Below are 20,209 nucleotides of genomic sequence, written 5' to 3'. Positions count from 1 at the left end.
GCGACCTTTAGGCATATTGTTGGCTGACCAACCTTGTAATGAAGGTAATAACCTTAATCTGGAGTAAAAGTATCTCCTGTTATATAATGCCGGTACAACAAAACCGTTCCGGGTTGTGATAAACACCGGCTTATTCCATACTGGTGACTATGAGTCAAAACCAGACTGGGCTGATAGTCTCCGGATTATAACTCGGTCATGTACTGACAACTTGTATTTGACAGCCCAACCGGGTTGATAAACATTGGTTTGAAAACATCACAAATCTTAGAAAAAGAAAAAGAAACTTAGCAAAAGGAAAATAAAACCGTTGTAGTCGAGGCTTTTCACGGGCTGCCAGGCCCGAAATTTGATCAAGAGGTGTTGCTATGGTTCAGGTTCGACCAAGCCCCCAAGTGATGCTGTGGCATTACGCCGATCAAAAGGCATTGCTATGGTTCGGGTTCGACCAAGCCCCCAAGTGATTCTGTGGCTTTACGCCGATCAAGAGGCGTAGCCATGGTTCGGGTTCGACCATGCTCCCAAGTGATGCTGTGGCATTACGCCGATCAAGAGGCGTGGCTATGGTTCAGATACAACCAAGCCCCCAAGTGATTCTGTGGCTTTACGCCGATCAAGAGGCGTAGCCATGGTTCGGGTTCGACCATGCTCCCAAGTGATGATGTGGCATTGCGCCGATCAAGAGCTATAGCTATGGTTCGGATATGACCAAGCCCCCAAGTGATCTGATATCAAGCTTTAAGAAGCTAAATCAAGGGGTAAACCGGATGCCGCTTTGTAAGCTCCATGTTACCACACGTGATGTAAGAAAACAACAGATACCCTGCTTTAGCTGAGGTTCCGGTTTATTATATTGATCATAATATATACAATGTCATAATATGTACATAAGCAGAGCCTGTATCTCAAGTATAGTAGGGCCGAAGATGAGCAATATTCCACGGCCGGTTGGTCTCCTCCTCAGATTTACATGAGTCTTTGCGCTCTCGAACATCGATTAGGTAGTACGACCCATTGTGCAAATCCTTGCTGACCACAAAAGGCCCTTCCCAAGGGGGGGATAGCTTGTGCATATCTGTCTGATCCTGGATGAGTCGAAGCATCAAATCTCCTTCTTGAAAGGTTCTGGTTCTAACCCGGCGGCTATGATAACAACGCAGATCTTGCTGATAAATCGCCGAACGGGCTGCCGCCATGTCACGCTCCTCATCTAACAGGTCAAGAGCTTCCTGCCGTGCCTTCTCGTTATCCGCTTCAACATATGCCGCTACACGAGGCGAGTCATGACGGATGTCACTAGGAAGAACCGCTTCCGCTCCATAAACCATGAAGAACGGTGTGTAGCCTGTCGATCTGTTGGGTGTGGTATTGATGCTCCATAACACTGAAGGTAACTCCTCAACCCAACAACCCGGCATCCGTTGCAAAGGAACCATAAGCCGGGGTTTGATACCTCTCAAGATCTCTTGATTGGCCCTCTCCGCTTGACCATTGGACTGGGGGTGAGCCACTGATGACACGTCAAGCCGGATGTGCTCACGCTGACAGAACTCCTTCATGGCACCCTTTGACAGATTGGTACCATTGTCTGTTATAATGCTGTGTGGAAAGCCAAACCGGAAGATCACCTTTTTGATGAATTGAACTGTCGTGGCTGCATCACACTTACTAACTGGCTCTGCCTCCACCCACTTCGTGAACTTATCAACTGCCACCAAAAGGTGGGTCTTCATATCCTTGGACCTCTTGAAAGGCCCAACCATATCCAGCCCCCAAGTTGCAAAAGGCCAGGTGATTGGAATCATCCTTAATTCTTGAGCTGGTACATGAGCACACCGTGGGAATTTCTGACAGCCATCACATCTTTTAACCAAGTCCTCGGCATCAGCATGAGCTGTCAACCAATAGAAACCGTGACGAAACGCCTTGGCCACCAAAGATTTTGAACCGGCGTGGTGTCCACAATCTCCTTCGTGGATCTCACGCAAAAATTCACGGCCTTCATCAGGAGATACACAGCGTTGAAACGCCCCTGTCACACTGCAATGATGCAACTCTCCATTGATAATAGTCATGGACTTGGACCGCCGGGTTATCTGCCTGGCCAAAGTTTCATCCTCTGGTAACTCGCCCCGGTTTATATACGCCAAATATGGAACCGTCCAATCCGGGTAACATGTAGAGCCGCCACCAACTAAGCCTCCGGATCAGGAACAGCCAAATCCTCTTCACCAGGGAGCTTGACGGACGGATTATGCAAAACATCCAGGAAGACATTAGGTGGAACCGGTTTATGTTGGGAGCCCAGGCGGCTTAAAGCGTCTGATGCTTCATTCTTCCGCCGGTCCACATGATCCACCTGATAACCTTTGAAGTGACCTGCAACAATATCCACCTCACGACGATATGCTGCCATCCGTGGGTCCTTGGAATCCCAAGTGCCAGACACTTGTTGAGCCACCAGATCCGAGTCACCGAAGCATTTAACTCGGCTGAGATTCATCTCCTTAGCCATCCGAAGACCATGGAGTAATGCCTCATATTCAGCTTCATTATAGTGCAAGGGAACATTAAACGGAGAACATAACAAAACTTATCACCTCGTGGGGAAGTTAACACGACTCCAGCCCCCGAGCCCTCCAATTGCCTAGACCCATCAAATTGAATAGTCCAATAAGTGTGATCCGGCTTCTCCTCTGGCGCTTGTAACTCTGTCCAATCATTGATGAAATCCACAAGTGCCTGTGATTTGATCGCCGTTCGGGGTATGTATTTCAACCCGTGAGGCCCGAGCTCGATAGCCCACTTAGCAATTCGACTAGTTGCCTCCTTATTCTGGATTATATCCCCCAAAGGAGCAGAGCTGACCACCGTGATGGGATGACCTTGGAAATACTGCTTAAGCTTCCGGCTTGCCATGAAAACCCCATACACCAATTTTTGCCAATGCGGGTACCTCTGCTTGGATTCAATGAGTACCTCACTCATATAGTAAACCGGCCGCTGAACCGGATATTCCTTTCCTGCCTCCTTGCGCTCCACTACAATAGCCACACTAACAGCCCGAGCGTTAGCTGCCACATATAGCAACAATGGCTCTTTGTCAACCGGAGCAGCGAGAACCGGCAAACTAGCTAGCTGCCGCTTTAAGTCCTCAAATGCTTCGTTAGCGGCGTCACTCCAAACGAAGTTATCCATTTTCTTCAGCATCTAATACAAAGGGATGGCCTTCTCGCCGAGGCGACTGACAAAACGGCTCAACACGGCAATCCGGCTTGCCAGGCGTTGAACATCATTGATACACTTCGGTTTAGCCAAGGAGGTGATGGCTTTGATTTTTTCGAGATTAGCTTCAAAAGCCCAAGAGCTTCCCTGCAGGTACACCAAAGACACATTTTGCCGGATTAAGCATCATTTTATAAACCCGTAGGTTATCAAAGGTTTCCTTCAAGTCATCAATCAATGTCTCCTTCTTCCTTGATTTTACCACAATATCATCCACATAGGCATGAACATTGTGGCCGATCTGTTTATGAAGACAATTCTGTACACACCGTTGATAAGTTGCCTGTGCACTCTTAAGCCCAAAGGGCATGGACACATAGCAGAAGGCTCCAAAGGGAGTTATGAAGGCTGTTTTCTCCTGGTCCTTAACTGCCATTTTGATCTGATGATAACCAGAATATGCATCCAAAAAACTTAAACGCTCACAACCGCCGTAGCATCAATAATTTGATCAATACGGGGGAGGGCAAAAGGATCTGCTGGACAAGCTTTTGTTGAGATCTGTGTAGTCCACACACATACGCCAAGTGCCATTCTTCTTGAGGACCAGCACCGGATTAGCCAACCACTCAGGATGGAATACTTCAATGATAAATCCTGCCGCCAAGAGCCTGGCTACTTCTTCTCCAATAGCTTTGCGTCTTTCTTCATTGAACCGGCGAAGAAACTGCTTGACCGGTTTATACTTAGGATCAACATTGAGAGTGTGCTCAGCGAGTTCTCTCGGTACACCAGGCATGTCAGAAGGCTTCCATCCAAAGATGCCCGATTCTCACGGATGAACTCGATGAGCGCGCTTTCCAATTTCGGATCCAAGTTAGCGCTGATGCTAAACTGCTTGGACGAATCGCCAGGCACGAAGTGAACAAGTTTAGTCTCATCAGCCGATTTAAACTTCAGGGCCGGATCATTCTCCGTAGTTGGTTTCTTCAACGAAGTCATATCTGCCGGATCAACATTGTCTTTGTAAAACTTCAACTCCTCTGTTGCACAAACCGACTCAGCATAAGTCGCATCACCTTCCTCACACTCCACAGCAATCTTGCGGCTTCCTTGCATGGTTATAGTTCCCTTGTGACCCGGCATCTTGAGCTGTAGATAGACATAACAAGGCCGTGCCATAAACTTAGCATAAGCTGGCCGTCCAAATAGGGCATGATACGGGCTTCTGATTTTCACCACTTCAAAGGTCAAGGTTTCTGATCTCGAGTCATGCTCATCTCCAAAAGCCAGATCCAGAGCTATCTTACCAACAGGATATGCCGACTTACCAGGCACCACACCATGGAACACCGTATTGGACGGTTTAAGATTTTTATCTGTTAGCCCCATGCGACGGAAAGTTTCATAATAAAGGATATTGATACTACTCCCTCCATCCATGAGTACCTTAGTGAACTTATAACCTCCCACCTGAGGTGCCACCACTAGAGCAAGATGACCCGGATTGTCAACCCGGGGTGGATGATCGTCTCTACTCCACACAATGGGCTGCTCGGACCAGCGCAAATAACGGGGCACCGCCGATTCAACGGCATTGACCATCCTTTTGTGAAGCTTCTGATCGCGCTTGTCCAAGCTAGTGGTGAAGACATGATACTGTCCGCTATTCAACTGCTTTGGGTTGCTCTGGTAACCCGACTGCTGCTGCTGCTGCTGATTGCCCTGATGATTATAGCCACCTTGGTTACCTTGATTACTTTGATTGTTATGTCCACCCTGATTGCCATGGAATCCCGAACCAGAATTTCCTCCGCCATAACCCGGCCCATGAGAGCCAGAGCCCGAACCGCCTCCTGATCCATGATCATACCGGAAAGAATCAGAATTTTGAACTCTTGCATGATATAACAATCTTTCCAGAGGTGTGTAGATGGTTCCTCCTTCGTCCCATGCTTTGGACAGGGCTGGTTCAACAGATACGACAAACGGTCCGGATTAGGATTCGACATTCCATTCCGCCGGGGCGGTTTACCCATACGCCGCTGGCCCTTGTCATTCGTATTAGTGTTAGCCACAAAGTCTAAACCGTGGTCCGCTTTACGCTTGCCGCCGTTTCCATGACCCGCCGGGTTATGGTGCTGCCCCTTGGCGTTGCCGCTCTTCTTTCCCTTCCCTGTCTTATCATCGTCAGACTCGGGATCCTTGGTACTATCAGAGTCGGCATACTTCACCAGTGCAGCCATGAGGGTTCCCATGTCATTACAATGACGTTTGAACCATCCCAACTTCAACTTCAAGGGTTGGAACCGACAATTGCCTTCCAATGTTAAAACTGCGGTGTCAAAGTTGATGCAGTCTGATGAATGCAAAATCTCCGAAACCCGGTGCACCCAATGGGTTGTTGACTCTCCTTCCTCCTGGACATAGGCAGCCAAGTCCACAATTGACATGGGATGCTTGCATGTATCCTTGAAATTCTGAACAAACCGGGCTCTCAACTCAGCCCATGACCTGATAGAATTAGCCGGTAAACTCTTTAGCCAAGTGTGGGCCGTTCCTTCTAGCATCATGGTGAAGTACTTCACACATGCCGCATCATCCACGTCCAGCATCTCCATGGCCATCTCGTAGCTTTCAACCCATGTTTCAGGGGACAAATCAGCGGTGTAATTCGGCACCTTGCGCGGGCCCTTGAAATCCTTGGGCAGGCGCACATTGCGCAACGCTGGGACAAGACATGGCACTCCCAAGGAACTAGAGGTAACTCCTGGTTCCACCGATGTGGTTGGACGAACCGGAGTAAACTGTCGGGCCTCATGCTGCGCCGCTAACTCGGCCTCTCTGCGTGCCCGAGCCCGGTCCACCACATCCTGAGCCTCACCGGCACCACCCGCCGGGTTATGGCCACGAGGCGGATCACGGTTCCACGCATTGCTTGATACTGCCGGTTCATCCATACGCCTGCTGTAACTCCGGCTTGGACGGGGAGTGGAATGAACCCGATCGCGACTATATGAATAAGCCTCCTGCTGAATCAAGGCTGTCTGAAGAAGCTCCTTAACCCGACGCGTGTTGACCGCTGCTGGAGAATCGCCTTCGATCGGGATGGCCGCCAGCCATGAAGCGGCAGCGACACAGTTGTCCATTGGGTTAGAATAATAACCCGGTGGTGTGGGGACATGAGGTACTACAACGTTGTTCTGACGAGACGGATCCACCAAACATGGCTGAACCGGCGCCCCTGCTCCGGGTGGCTCTGCCCGGTTTACCACCGGTGGATTACTGGTTCCTGCCCCCGGGGTGTTAAAGAGATTTCTAGCGTCATAAACCGGCGGCAGGCGAGATCGGTGCCTCCTCTTCAGGACTTCGTTCGACGTACTCTGATCCAGCATAATCCGATAAGCTTGTGCATCCCAAGCGGCCCGCTCCGCGGCTATCCTGGTATCCTCAGCTGCTAAGTCGGCTTTTGCCTTGGTGATCTGATCTTTCACTTTCGCGACTTCCGCATTGTGTGCATCCTGATCCGCCGGGTTAACCTCCGCCATCAGCGTTGCCAACACATCAAACAAATCAGATAGAACCTGAGCTGGCGGTCGCACAGGGCCTCCTGCCCCAGCTGCTACCGCCGCTGCTGATCCGGAAATCATCGCCGCTGCGGTCGAAAACTGGAGCGCTGGTTGCGTGCCGGCCATGAAGATCGCCACCCGGTTTGGCAGATCAAAGGGGTCCGGAATACTGTCACCATCGGAACAGCCCCCAATCCGGCCATCTTGTAACTGATATAACGACTCGGTCTCTCCAGTCGATGACTCGTCGCTGGAATAAACGACAGTCTCACCACCAGATTCCGATCTATCCTCAGATTCACCTCCATGGATAACACCCATGAAGGCATGCTTCATGACAGGCTTGACCTGGGCAGATCTCGCACGCTGGGCCCTTTCGACAAGGTCGGTGCAGATGTCTGGCTCAGGGCCCGGTTCGCCGATCTTGCCAATGAAAACGTGTATGCCACCAAAGGGGACCCGGTACCCGTACTCGATTGAGCCGGCCTCGGGGCCCCAGCCTGCATCGTCGATGTAGAGCTTGCGCGACGACTCTTGGTCATCTGGCCCATAGCGTAACCCTTGAGTCCTTCAAAGCTGCCCTCCAAGAACTTGAAACCATCGTGCGATAGCCCCACGGTGGGCGCCAACTGTCATGGTTTTGTCACGGCAGATGTCCTAAAGAAAGGACTTAGTCGTGGAGCCATCGCGACGGGTTAGCTTAAAGGGGTTAAAGCGGACAAGGGACGCAAGAGAGTTTTATACTAGTTCGGCCCCTTACGATGAAGGTAAAAGCCTACGTCTAGTTGTGATGGAATTGATGGGTTTTCGATGACCAGGGAGCGAATACGCTTTGCCTGAGTCTCGAGTTGTTGTCTGTTGTCCCTGAACCGCCGCCGGGTCGTCCCCTTATATACATGGGTTGATGCCCGTCGGTTTACAGAATCCCGAGGCTGGCTCATAATCGTGTCCGGCTCGGTCTCTACTACTTCTATCTTACAACACAAGTTTACATATCAATGCCGGTTTATGTCTACAGGCCTTAAACCGGCTTTGGGCCCTGGGCCTTCATGAAGCATCACCGTCTGTCTTCATGGGCTTCAGATACAGATGAACTACTTATGAAGTTAACCCGGCCTCTCCTGGCCGGTTTACGCCCAGTTGTAATATCCCCAACAGGTACAGTTGCTTATCAGTTGGAACTACCCCCAAAATTGTCAGACGTGCACAACGTGTTTCATGTCTCACAGTTGAGGCGATGCATATCGCCGCCTGAGAAAAGGACTGCTGTGGCCGAAATAGACTTGGCAATGGATTTAACATACGAAGGGAGGCCGGTCAAAATCTTGGATCAGATGGCAAGGGTCACTCGCAGTAAAGTGAGGAACTTCTACAAAGTCCAGTGGGAGCATCACACCAAGTCAGAATCAACTTGGGAACGAGAAGAGTTTCTAAGGGCACATTATCCTGAATGGTTTTCCCAAGCAACCGAATCTCGAGGACGAGATTCATTCTAAGTGGGGGAGGTTTGTGACAGCCTGGTTTTTACCCTCTTTTATTTGCCTGATTTTCATTTGAATTGATTTTGAAATTTGGAGTTTTTGAATCTTTTCATGTGGACTTAAACACTTGGGTACCCTTGGCTTTCACCCAAGTGCCTCATCTCCCTCTCTAATCATCATTTCCTCTCCGGTTCACCTCATAATAATATTTGGAATATTTTTCTTTAATGAAAAATATTCATTTCCTTCTCTTAAACCCTAGCTAGATCAATGTGCTCCAAAGCAACCCCAATTTTTCTTGCCCACAAAAATCTAAGAAAATTCAAAAATATTCTTTGAACCCTAGGGCACCTTCCTGAGCAAAAATATTGCACCACTTTGTGGAATATTTTTGCTAAAGAAAATATTTTCTGTTCTGGACAGAAATGGTGGTTTCTACAGCAACTACCATTTTACTTGCTCCAATGAGGCTGATTTTTCTTGTGCATCATCACCTTAGTAGATGATTGCTAGCCTCCAAAACCCAGCCCCAAACTCCCAGCCATTTGACCTCAGTAAACTCTCGAAGTTACTGATCAGAAACTTACTTGGCTTGTGAAATCTTTTCTACAGCGTCTGGGTCCAAACCAAATCGTGGTAATCTTCAAAACTACCATGAACAACAAGCTAGACATGAACTTTGGACGTAGGTCGGCCTGAGGGCGGAGTTCACGTGGTGACCACGCGTGTCCATGATGCCAGCCTGCATGTCGACGCGCTCTGACTGCCGCCGAGAGCTCTATTTCGCGCGTGATCCCTTCCCCGACTGCCATAGCGCGCCAAACCTTGCCACCATCTTCGTCCCAACCCCCTTAACTCCCCCTGGCACTCGACGACGCCGGAGCTCGGTGCAATGAGCACGGGCGCGGTCCGGCCAACGTAACAATGCGGTGCGCACTGTGCTCGTCGCCACCCCAGTGCCCCTGTGCTCGTCCCCGTTCGCCCACAGTCCCCCCGTGAGTTGCGTCGCCTTCTCCCCCTCTCACTGACGCCACTCGTCGCTGGGCGCCGTGTCCAGGTGTCCACCGGCGGAGCCCAAACCCCCTTGGTGCTCGCCTATAAATGGAGCCCTCCCCAGCCTCCTCGAGCATGATCCTCCACTCCCACACACTCCACAAACTTGTAGATAGCCGTAGCCCGGCCGGGCAGGCCGCGGGCCGCTGTCCCCGAGCTCGAGCTTGTCGGCGATCCCCTCGGGTCGTCGCGGTAGCTCCAGCCCCTCCCTGGCCTGGGCGACCCTTCCAGAGCCTCCGCCACTCTTCGGTGAAGCCGTTCCGTCCACTTGGAGCCCCTAGAGTTGCCATTGTTCGCCGTCGTCTTCGTCTCTAGCGACCTCCGCTCTTTGCCTCCGCTTGCGAGGTCGATTCCGACGCCGTCCGACCACCCCTAGCTACGCTACGGGTATGGGCAGGTGCGCCTCAATCCCCTCTCTCGATCCCTCCCTCTCGCTTTGGCCAAGGAGCCCACGCCGCCGGCGTGTGCTCCGACGAAGCCGCGACCCCCTCTGTTTCCTCCTCCCTCCCCCCCTCGCCTGACTAGCGGGCCCCGCTAGTCAGTCACTCAGTACGCGCGCGAAGCGGTACGAGTGGTGGCGCCCCGAGGCTTTACGCCTTGGACGTCACCCCCCTAATTTGTTTTATTTAAATTCAAATTCATATATATATTCCAGAGAGCTTCAAACAGCTATAACTCTTTAACCATAAGTCCAAATGAATTGATTCTTTTTGCATTGTGTTCTTTGCAAAGAAATCTAACAGCTCACGAAAAATGAGGTTTTTCTGTGCTGTCTAGATTTTCTGGTGATTTTCAGAAGGGTTCTTGATATTTTCTTCTTGTGTTTAAAATTATTTTCAGAGGGTGAGGCTTGTCTTGAGGATCACCAGAAGGCTTGTGAACCTCATCTGCACTAAGGCAAGCCACAACAACATTTTCATGGTGCCATTTCAATATTTATGATTTTCTTACTTGAATGAAAGATTTAATCCATGCATTTAAATAACTATTATGTTATTTATATTCTGTTAAGTGCTTGTTTTAGTTAATATGCTTGAGTTACAGAATGTTTGAAACTAACTTAGTTGGTAAAGAAACTAGGATTCCTTTGTGGTTATAAAAGAATAATATTGTTATGCATATGAGTAATTACTTGAAGTTATTTTCTTGCATGAGTAAAATAATAAAATTTGCTAGAAAATATTCTGTTTAAAGTGAGGTTTATTCTAACCAGAAAAGTGGCATGAGTTGTTGATGTTTATGCTTAGTGTGAATATAGTTGACTCAGTCAATCCCGTTAATATGTGATGCATATGTAGTGTTGCATTTTCAAGGCATGCGATGACACCGGTCATTTTTACTTTAACAAGAACCTGAATATAACTCAACTTGAATATATCGTTGGCCGGGTCATGGTGCCACTGAATCGAGTTTTTCCCAGTGCAACAAGATTTGCCTTTATGGGAAGGCCTTGATTCGGTCCGTTGTCATGCCTCTGGTCGGTGCCTCCAACTAGGGAAGGTTATGGGCATGCTTACCCTGGCCCGGTAAGCAGACATAACCTTGTGTGCCCGTTGTTGACATTATGGTACCGGGTCCCCTTGTGGGATCGTTTTGGCCACGACAGTGGTCGTTGTGTCTTTGGTAGACACGGGGCCACCCAGGACTAGCCCGGTGGGGATTGAGTCGGAGTGGCCGGGAGAGTGTCATGGCAATGGAGGGGTTTCGTCGGAATGCCGTTGGTCCACCCGAATGGGAGTGCGGGGCCATGGGTTCCGTGGTGTGGGTACAGTGTGCTACCTCTGCAGAGTGTAATAATCTATCGATAGCCGAGTCCACGATTACGGACACGCTCGTAGTAGGTCACACCATGGGTCAACGTTTAATAAATTTTGCACAGTAAGTTATGAACTTTGCATTGTTGATGATGGTGGGAAGGCCATCGAGATGTTTGAGACCAAGTATTGGTCGTGGTTGTGATCGCCGTAAGGATCACGAAATACCCCTAGTCAAGACCACGATGGTGGTACGTCTGTGATCCAAGAACGATCACGGTTGGTAAGCCAGTCCCGAGGGACTTTTATCACAAGAGCACGATCACAGCATGTTGAAACATTATTGCATTATTAATTGGTTAATTATCATGATATTGTTTGTCATTATGATTATGCCTGTTGTGAGCTTGCAAGTACATTCCATGTACTGACCTGGCGTGTCATGCCAGATTTCAGGAAAGTCTCGTTGGAAAGGAGTGCTGCTCGTGTCTAGATCGTGTCCACATTGGTGTCCCTGTGCTATGGAGTTTCCGCTACGACGTTGTTCCGCTGCCGCGTAGTTGTTATGATCGAGGCCCCTTTACGTTCACTAAATAATGTACATATTGTTCAGCCGCACCGTGTGTGCCGCTTGGCCTTGACACCTGTTGTAATATAAACTATGATCCGCTAGCATCAATAAAGCGGTTGTTTTCTGTACCAAGAGGTTGTGTGTTGCCAGAAGACATGGTCTCTGGGCTAGCAATGCATGGTAAACTGTCACGACCGGTTTTTCAATAAAATACTTATTGAGAGACCAATCCCTTTTATGGACCAGTAAAGAAGAATTCCTTCTCACTGGTAGACAATATCTTGGTCACAGAAGAAAAATACCAGGAGTACTGAATATAATACAAGGTTGAGCGGAGACTGCTCAACAATTTTATTACATGAACGCCGATAAAACATAACGGCGAATAGGGTGGCATAACTACTAACTCACGATAACAACGATGGTGGAAATATCACCGCGAAGTGGGTGATATGACTCCTGAAAACTACATGCTCTTCGAGCGTCGGAGTGAGGCTCGAGGAGACTTATTGCGGGTGGCGGAAGCTTATATGATACAAGTGACCAATATCCAGGATCGCACGGGACTGACTGGGATTCCTCTAGGCGTCGGACTCACTATCAAACTCTTCATCCATGAGATCGCCTTCGTCAACATCTGGCCAAATCAACAAGCCAGGTGAGTACTATGAAAGTACTCGCAAGACAGTCCGGACATAAGATATAACAAATGTAAACAAGAAGCATATGAACAGAATAACAAGTGCGTTCAGACATAGAGACAATAATGCATGGAGAAATATCAGAGAAGTCGGGCGATAGTCCTCCCGAAATCCCAAAATAAATATTGGGTGCCAAACGAGGGTCTGAATGACTCCTCGAGAGGAAACTGCAAGAAAAATAATACCGGTGCCAAACGAGGGTCTGAATGACTCCTTGAGAGGAAATTGCAAGAATAATAATGCCGCAGTCGGACGTCGGGGCGACACCACATAAAGGGCTTATAACAAAAAAAGAAAGACAATGCGAGCCACAGTCGGACGTCTGAGCGACATCACATAAAGGGCTTATATTGAAAGTAAGAGACAAACATGCCACAGTCGGACGTCTGAGCGACATCACATAAAGGGCTTATATTCATAACTTAGTAGCTCATGAATCTTAAATCATATCAAGAGAATAATCAGACATGAGATAAACAACAGGGTTAGTCCATCCACAGGAATAACGTTCAGCCAAGTTTACTACTCATGCTCGCTTACCAGAAAGAAGAATAACGCTGATCATGCTACTGGACCATGGATACGATGACTCGGAAGGATTTGACTCTGCAGAGTTTGTACTCTAACCACAGCCAACGGATTTCAGTAGTCACGGGGACTAGTTCCGTCTACGGTGTTTTGGAAGAAACACGTCTAACCAGTACACACCCATTCAACATTCCGAAGCCAGGAATCACCCTCGGCAACGTTCAAGAAAAACCTTGAGACGGGGAGGCTACAACCTCGTGTAGCATGGGATCAAATTTATATACGCGCGCTCTAAGGGGTGCCCCCCTCTCGGTCCCAACCGGAAACACCCATGCCCCCTGACCGGATGACTGGCTTTAATCCAGGGCCATGGAACCCTCATCTCGGCCCCTCTATTTGGTGTGTACACGGAAAGAGGTTACCAACTTACTACACCGCATTCTTGGCAGAAATCATGTGGCGGCACGGAAAGGGGGAAGAACGATAACGTGACTCAGTTCACGTTAACGTCGGAATTTATCGGATATCGTAAGGCTGGCATGCTACAACAATACCACCTTACTGCCTTTCATGTCACCACTCGACTAAGCCATCTCTTATCTGAGATCATAGTAACTTTGGAGCACACGGATAGTTGCCTTACATGCAACGAGATGCTCACCGATGCTCATATGCCATGCACAAACCATTCAAGCAAACATGCAAAACACCCGTCATATCAAAGGTTCAAACATGCTTGCCTGGTTCGGAGAAGTCGAAGTCTAGCTCGGCGAAGTTCGCGGCTCCGTCACCTCTCCCGGAACCTACGGTATAGCGAAAAAATGCATACTAACGTCAAAACCAACGCGTGCATAAAAGTTGTTCCAAAATTTTTCCAAATAAATCCCATAAAAAACTAGACAAAATTATAAGACATTCAGAAAAAGAATCACTCAAAAATCACTTTTTATTAAAAAGTTATAAGGGTTTCTGTCCAGGGACTCATCTGTAATGAAACAGAAAAGTTCCAGGGGTTTAACTGAGAAAACAGAAAACGGTTCGAATAGAAACACGCAAGCCCACAGAGAAAACGTATTTTGCCCGAAGGCGCCAACAGAAAACGGTTTGAGGGAGAAGAGAATAGAGGCTGACAGGGGGGGTCCACATGTCAGGTTTAAAAGAGTTCGCCGGCGCCCGAAGACTGCGGTGGTCGCCGGCGTCGAACCACGGCGAGACAGGGAGATCGGAGTGTACCAAGAGCTTCAGCGTGTCCTTCCGCGTCGGTGGGTGGTGGACTTGGGCGTCGGGGAGCACCACGTCGACGACGACACTTTCTCCGGCGGACGGCGGCTCGGGCGATGGTGGGGAACTCCGGTGGTGTGCTGCAAACTCCGAATTGAAGCGCGGGTCAGAAGGAGGGATGCACTGGAGAGCTACTGGCAAGAGATGGGAGGCAGAGGTGCACGCACGGGAGCGAATCGAGCTGGATCCCGTGGCGGGTCGCGGCGGCCGGAGTTGAGGAAGGAGACTTCCTCGGGGTTCTTCCAGTGGCTAGGCAGGGTTTTGGTGGAGTGCAGAGGTGGTGTGGGTACTAGCTGGAGCTTGGGGCCTCTATTTATAGGCGGCTCGAGGGGGTGGCCATGAACGGAGAATCTTCGGCGAGCAATTACGGCGAGGCAGTGGATTCGCAGGGGGTTTAAGTGGCCAGGCAGCATCAGTGGGAGTTACTGGTCCCGTTCCACTGCTAAACTTGGTCGGGCATGGCGTAATGGTGCCAGTCCACGGTGTGGTGGCCGCACGGGCACGACGGCGGCAGAGAGCGCGCTCCGCGCCCAGCTGTTCACGACGAGGGTGGCAGCGCGCACTGGGGAGTAGGTGGCCACGCGGCGATCTCCGGTGGCTTGGGCGGCGCTGAGTGGCGCCGTTTGCGCTGCGCCTCTCTCTGGCGGCCGCAAAGCCGCCGCTGGCGTCGGTCACGGGGCGGCGCACCTCCTCCAGCTCGTCGCCGACATCCGCAAGGCTCCAGGCGCTCGTGTGGTGCAGAGGACAAGGGGGAGGGGACAGGGAGCAAGGCGCCAACGCGGCACTGTCGAGATCGACAACAGGTTCTGAAGAAAACGACAGTAGATCACTGAACTGTATTTCTGAATCTCTGAACTTGACATTGACAATGCTCTGCAGGTGTTCGACAGAATGATTTGGCATGAAGAAAATTTTTCCTGGGGCTGGGACTTGGTGAGGTGACCTCTCAATGCACCCAGAGGCTGCCTGATTTTTCTCAGAATGGAGAAGGATTTGAATGAATTTCATCAAATTTGGCAAATCTGGTCCAAACTTGCAGCAAGTATAGTTTGAAAAATTTGAACTGGAGACCAGTGGATCTTCATGGATCTTGGTTGAGGGCTCAAAGGACTAGGAAGGGAAATTGGTTTGAGGGAAAAAATCAAAACAGAAATGGTAGCTCCTTTGTAAATCTCCAAGGGCTAGAATAGAAGGCAGAAATAGTTTTGATAAGATTTAAAATGAAAAATAATCACATGGGGAGGTTCAACTTGCTGGATTTGATGCAAATCATGATCCAAAGATGAGGGAAGGTTTAGGAGAGTGGATTTGCACTAAGGTCATGGCATGAGAGATTTGTTGAAAGTGGGAAAAGATCATTCCAAAAGCTATAGGGCTTTTCAAGAAATTTTCAAAAGACATTTTTCCAAGAGAGAAGTATTTTGGTTTGAGTCCAAATAAAAGGAAAGCATCTCCAAGACCAAAATCAAGTCTTGGGTGAAACCAAATAAAACTCTTGCCATAAAAATATTTTGAAAGGGAGGGTTCTTTTGAAGGAAAAACTTAAATCACCTCCCTTAAGTCAAATAATTTTTTTTTTGAAAACTCCAAATGAAATTTTGGGTGTCACAACACCTACCCCCTTAGGAAAAATCTCGTCCTCGAGATTACTGCTGATCCTCAAATAGATATGGATACTCTGCCTGAAGAAAATCTTCCCTTTCCCATGTCGCTTCATCCTCAGTGTGGTTGCTCCACTGAACTTTGAAAAATTTAGTTGTTTTCTGTCGGGTCCTCCGTTCAGACTCTTCCAAAATCTTTACTGGCCGCTCTCTGTAGGTGAGATCTGGTTGCACATCAATGCTCTCATGGGATACATGCTTCTCCGGGTTACTTACACATTTTCTCAATTGTGAGACGTGGAATACGTCATGGACGTCTGACAGCTCCTTGGGTAAGTCTAGTTTGTAGGCCACTGTGCCTCTTCGTGCAATAATACAGAATGGTCCAATAAATCTTGGGGCTAGCTACCCCTTAATTTTGAACCGTTGCAGGCCCCTCATAGGTGACACTCGTAGGTATACAGAGTCACCGGGTTCAAAGCTGACCTCACGATGCTTTTGATCGTAATAGCTCTTTTGTCGGCTTTGCGCTGTCTTGAGTCTGTCCCTGATCTGCTTAACTTTCTCCTCGGCCTCTTTAAGCATGTCTGGGCCGAAGATACGGCTGTCACCTGTTTCTGACCAATTCAGTGGGGTACGACACCTCCGTCCGTACAATGCTTCGAAGGGTGCCATTTGCAGGCTGTCCTGGTAACTGTTGTTGTAAGCAAACTCGGCATACGGCAAACTTTCTTCCCAACTGGATCCATAGGTGAGCACACAGGCTCTCAGCATGTCCTCTAAGATTTGGTTTACGCGTTCCGTTTGTCCATCAGTCTGAGGGTGGTACGCTGTACTGAATGCTAGTTGCGTGCCCAGAGCATGTTGTAAGTGATCCCAAAATTTAGAGACAAATTGAGTGCCTCGGTCGGATATTATAGTTTTTGGGACTCCATGTAGACAGACTATACGAGAGAGATATAGCTTGGCTAGCCTTCGTGTGGAGTAGGTCGTCTTTACGGGAATGAAATGGGCTACCTTGGTTAGCCTATCTGTGATGACCCATATGGCATCATTTCCGCGTTGTGATCGAGGTAGTCCGACGATGAAGTCCATCCCAATCTCATCCCATTTCCACTCAGGTATCCTGTTTGGCTGGAGTAGCCCTGCTGGCTTTTGATGCTCGGCCTTAATGCGCTGACATGAATCGCAACATGCAATAAATGCGGCTATATCCCTTTTCATACCGTGCCACCAAAATCTTTCCTGAATGTCTTTGTACATTTTGGTTCCTCCAGGATGGATCGAGTATGGAGCGGTGTGGCTTTCGGTTAGGATTTGTTGCTTGAGCTCTTCAATGTTAGGTACACAAAGTCTGTCTCCGTACCATAATATTCCTTCACTGTCTGAGACGAACTCTGAAGCCTTGCCAAGGCTCATTTTTCTCTTTATTCCTTCGATGCTGGGGTGCCCTTGCTGTGCCTTCTTAACTTGCTCCATTAGGGTGGGTTGTATCTCCAGATTTGATACGGTGCCCTCCAAGACTAACACCATGTTGAGCCTAGCGAACTCTTGCTGAAACTCAGGCCTCAAGTTTTGCGGACTGTCATTGTCCGGGCTGGGGTTTCGACTAAGGGCATCAGCCACTACATTTGCTTTCCCTGGATGGTAGTGAATGCCGACATCATAGTCCTTGACCAATTCCAACCAGCGTCGTTGGCGTAAATTTAGCTCTGGCTGCGTGAAAATATATTTAAGGCTCTTATGGTCCGTATATATTTCACAGCGATTTCCCAACAGAAAGTGCCTCCACTCCTTGAGTGCATGTATGACTGCTGCTAGCTCCAAGTCGTGTGTTGGGTAATTTTCCTCATGTTTTCGCAGCTGCCTGGAGGCATACGCGACAACTTTGCCATCCTGCATTAGTACACATCCGAGGCCTTTTCCGGACGCGTCACAATACACTTCAAAACTCTTGTGTATGTCTGGCACAGTTAAGACCGGTGCGGTTGTTAGCTTCTTCTTAAGTTCTTGGAAGCTTCTTTCGCATGCTTCCGTCCATACAAATTTCTTGTCTTTCTTGAGCAACTGTGTTATTGGTTTTGCCACAGTGGAGAATCCTTCAATAAATCTTCTGTAATATCCGGCCATTCCCAGGAAACTCCGCACATCTGTCACGTTGGCGGGCGGCTTCCAGTCAAGTATGGCTTTGACCTTCTCTGGGTCTACGGCCACGCCTTCTTGGTTTAATATGTGGCCTAGGAAACCAACTTGTCTTAGCCAAAATACACACTTGCTAAATTTGGCATACAACTGATGTTTCCTTAATTCTCCCAAAACAATTCTGAGATGCTCAGCATGCTCTTCTGGTGTCCTTGAGTATACCAGAATATCGTCGATGAACACCACAACAAATTTGTCCATGAATTTCATGAACACTTTGTTCATGAGGTGGACGAAGTATGCGGGGGCGTTCGTTAGTCCAAAAGGCATCACCGTGAACTCATATAATCCGTATCTGGAGGTGAATGCTGTTTTAGGGATATCTTCTGTCCGTACTTTCAATTGATGATATCCCGATCTCAAATCAATTTTTGAGAACACCTTGGCTTGTGCGAGCTGGTCAAATAAATCATTTATCCGTGGCATCGGATATTTGTTTTTGATGGTGACCATATTGAGAGCTCGATAGTCTATACACAGTCTCAGTGTCCCATCCTTCTTCTTGGCGAATAAAACTGGCGAACCCCATGGTGAGGAGCTGGCTCGAATAAAGCCTTTGTCCAATAATTCCTTTATCTGCTTCTTCAACTCTACCAATTCTGAGGGTGCCATTCTATAAGGTTTCTTGTAGATGGGAGCGGTGCCAGGTGCTAGTTCGATGCTGAATTCTATTTCTCGGTCTGGTGGCATGCCTGGTAGTTCTTCAGGAAACACGTCAGGAAACTCGCATACCACTGGAACTTTTCTCAGTTCTGACATGTCCACTTTGTTCAGCTTTGGTTGCCGTGACCGTGGTCTTTCTCGAGCTGTGACCTTTATTGTCTTGCCATGATGATGAGTGAGGATCACAGTCCGATTGAAACAGTCAATAAATCCCTTGTTGGTGGTCAACCAGTCCATCCCTAAAATGACATCCAGTCCTTTATTTTCCAACACGATGAGATTAGCTTGGAACTTTAGTCCTTCGAACTCAATGATCACTCCTTGGCAGTAACTCTGAGCGATCTGCTTATTTCCGGGGGACTTGATGATCATAGATTTTTCCAAGGGAAGTGTCGGAAAACCATGTTGCAAAACAAAACTCTTCGAAACGAACGAATGGGAAGCTCCAGAATCAAACAAAACCATGGCAGGTACTGTGTTGACAGGGAACGTACCGAGCACGATGTCTGGGGCATTCTGCGCTTCTTCCCTGGTCACATGGTTCAGGTGACCCTTCCTGTGGTTGTTGTTGGGATTGAAATTGTTGCGCTTGGGGGCTGGATTGTTTCCACCATTGTTCAGCTTGGGGGCCGAGTTCCTCGACTTTGGGCATTGTTTAGCATAGTGCCCTTCTTCACCACAAGCATAGCAGGTGACCCCTGGACGGTACGTGAAGTCCTTGTCCCTTGAATGGAACTGTCTGACGGGCCTTGGATCAGTAGTCGCGGATTTCCTTGCTTCTGTCCTTGGAACCTCAGTCTTGCTTCGGTTGTTGCGAGCAAGAGTCGTTTTGTCCCTCTTTCGCTTATGGAGATCTTCCAGACTACGGCGCTCATTTTCCAAGGTAATGGCCTTGTCAACCAGAGTTTTAAAATCCGGGAAAGTGTGTACCACCAGTTGGCATCTTAGAGCTGGTGCCAGGCCGTCCAAGAATTTCTCCATCCTCTTGTTCTCAGTCATATGCTCGTCGTAGGCATAACGAGATAGCTGGGTGAACTGACCGTTGTACTCTATCACTGACATGCCTCTCTGCTTGAGGTCATCAAATTCTCTCTTCTTGATTTTTATGATGCTCCTGGGGATGTGTGCCCCACGAAAGCCTTCCTTGAACTCTTCCCAGGTGATGTTGTGTTCACTGGGATGCATGTGTAGGAAGTTTTCCCACCATGCTGCAGCTGCTCCAGTAAGGCAGTGGGGTGCATAAAGCACCTTCTCATGATCTGAACACTGAGCAATAATCAGCTTCCTTTCGGTGTCACGAAGCCAATCATCGGCTTCTAGCGGCCTATCGGTGTGAGCAAACGTTGAAGGGCGAGTCTTCTGTAACTCAGATAACTTGGAATGTGGTTGATAGGGTTCACGGTGGTTTTCCATATTGATGACGTGATTCATCATCTCTTGGTGCTGTTGCTGGCTTTGTTCGAAGAGACGACATACTTGAGACAGGGCTGCTTCGCTGTCTTGTTGACTGGACTGACCCTGAGTGAAGTTGTTGCTAGTCTGTGTTCCATAAGCCTCTTCTGGCTGATTGGGCATGGAAC

The sequence above is a fragment of the Aegilops tauschii genome, chromosome 3 (assembly GCF_002575655.3).
Source record: "Aegilops tauschii subsp. strangulata cultivar AL8/78 chromosome 3, Aet v6.0, whole genome shotgun sequence".
Taxonomy (NCBI): domain Eukaryota; kingdom Viridiplantae; phylum Streptophyta; class Magnoliopsida; order Poales; family Poaceae; genus Aegilops; species Aegilops tauschii.
Note: the sequence above shows the minus strand (reverse complement) of the source record.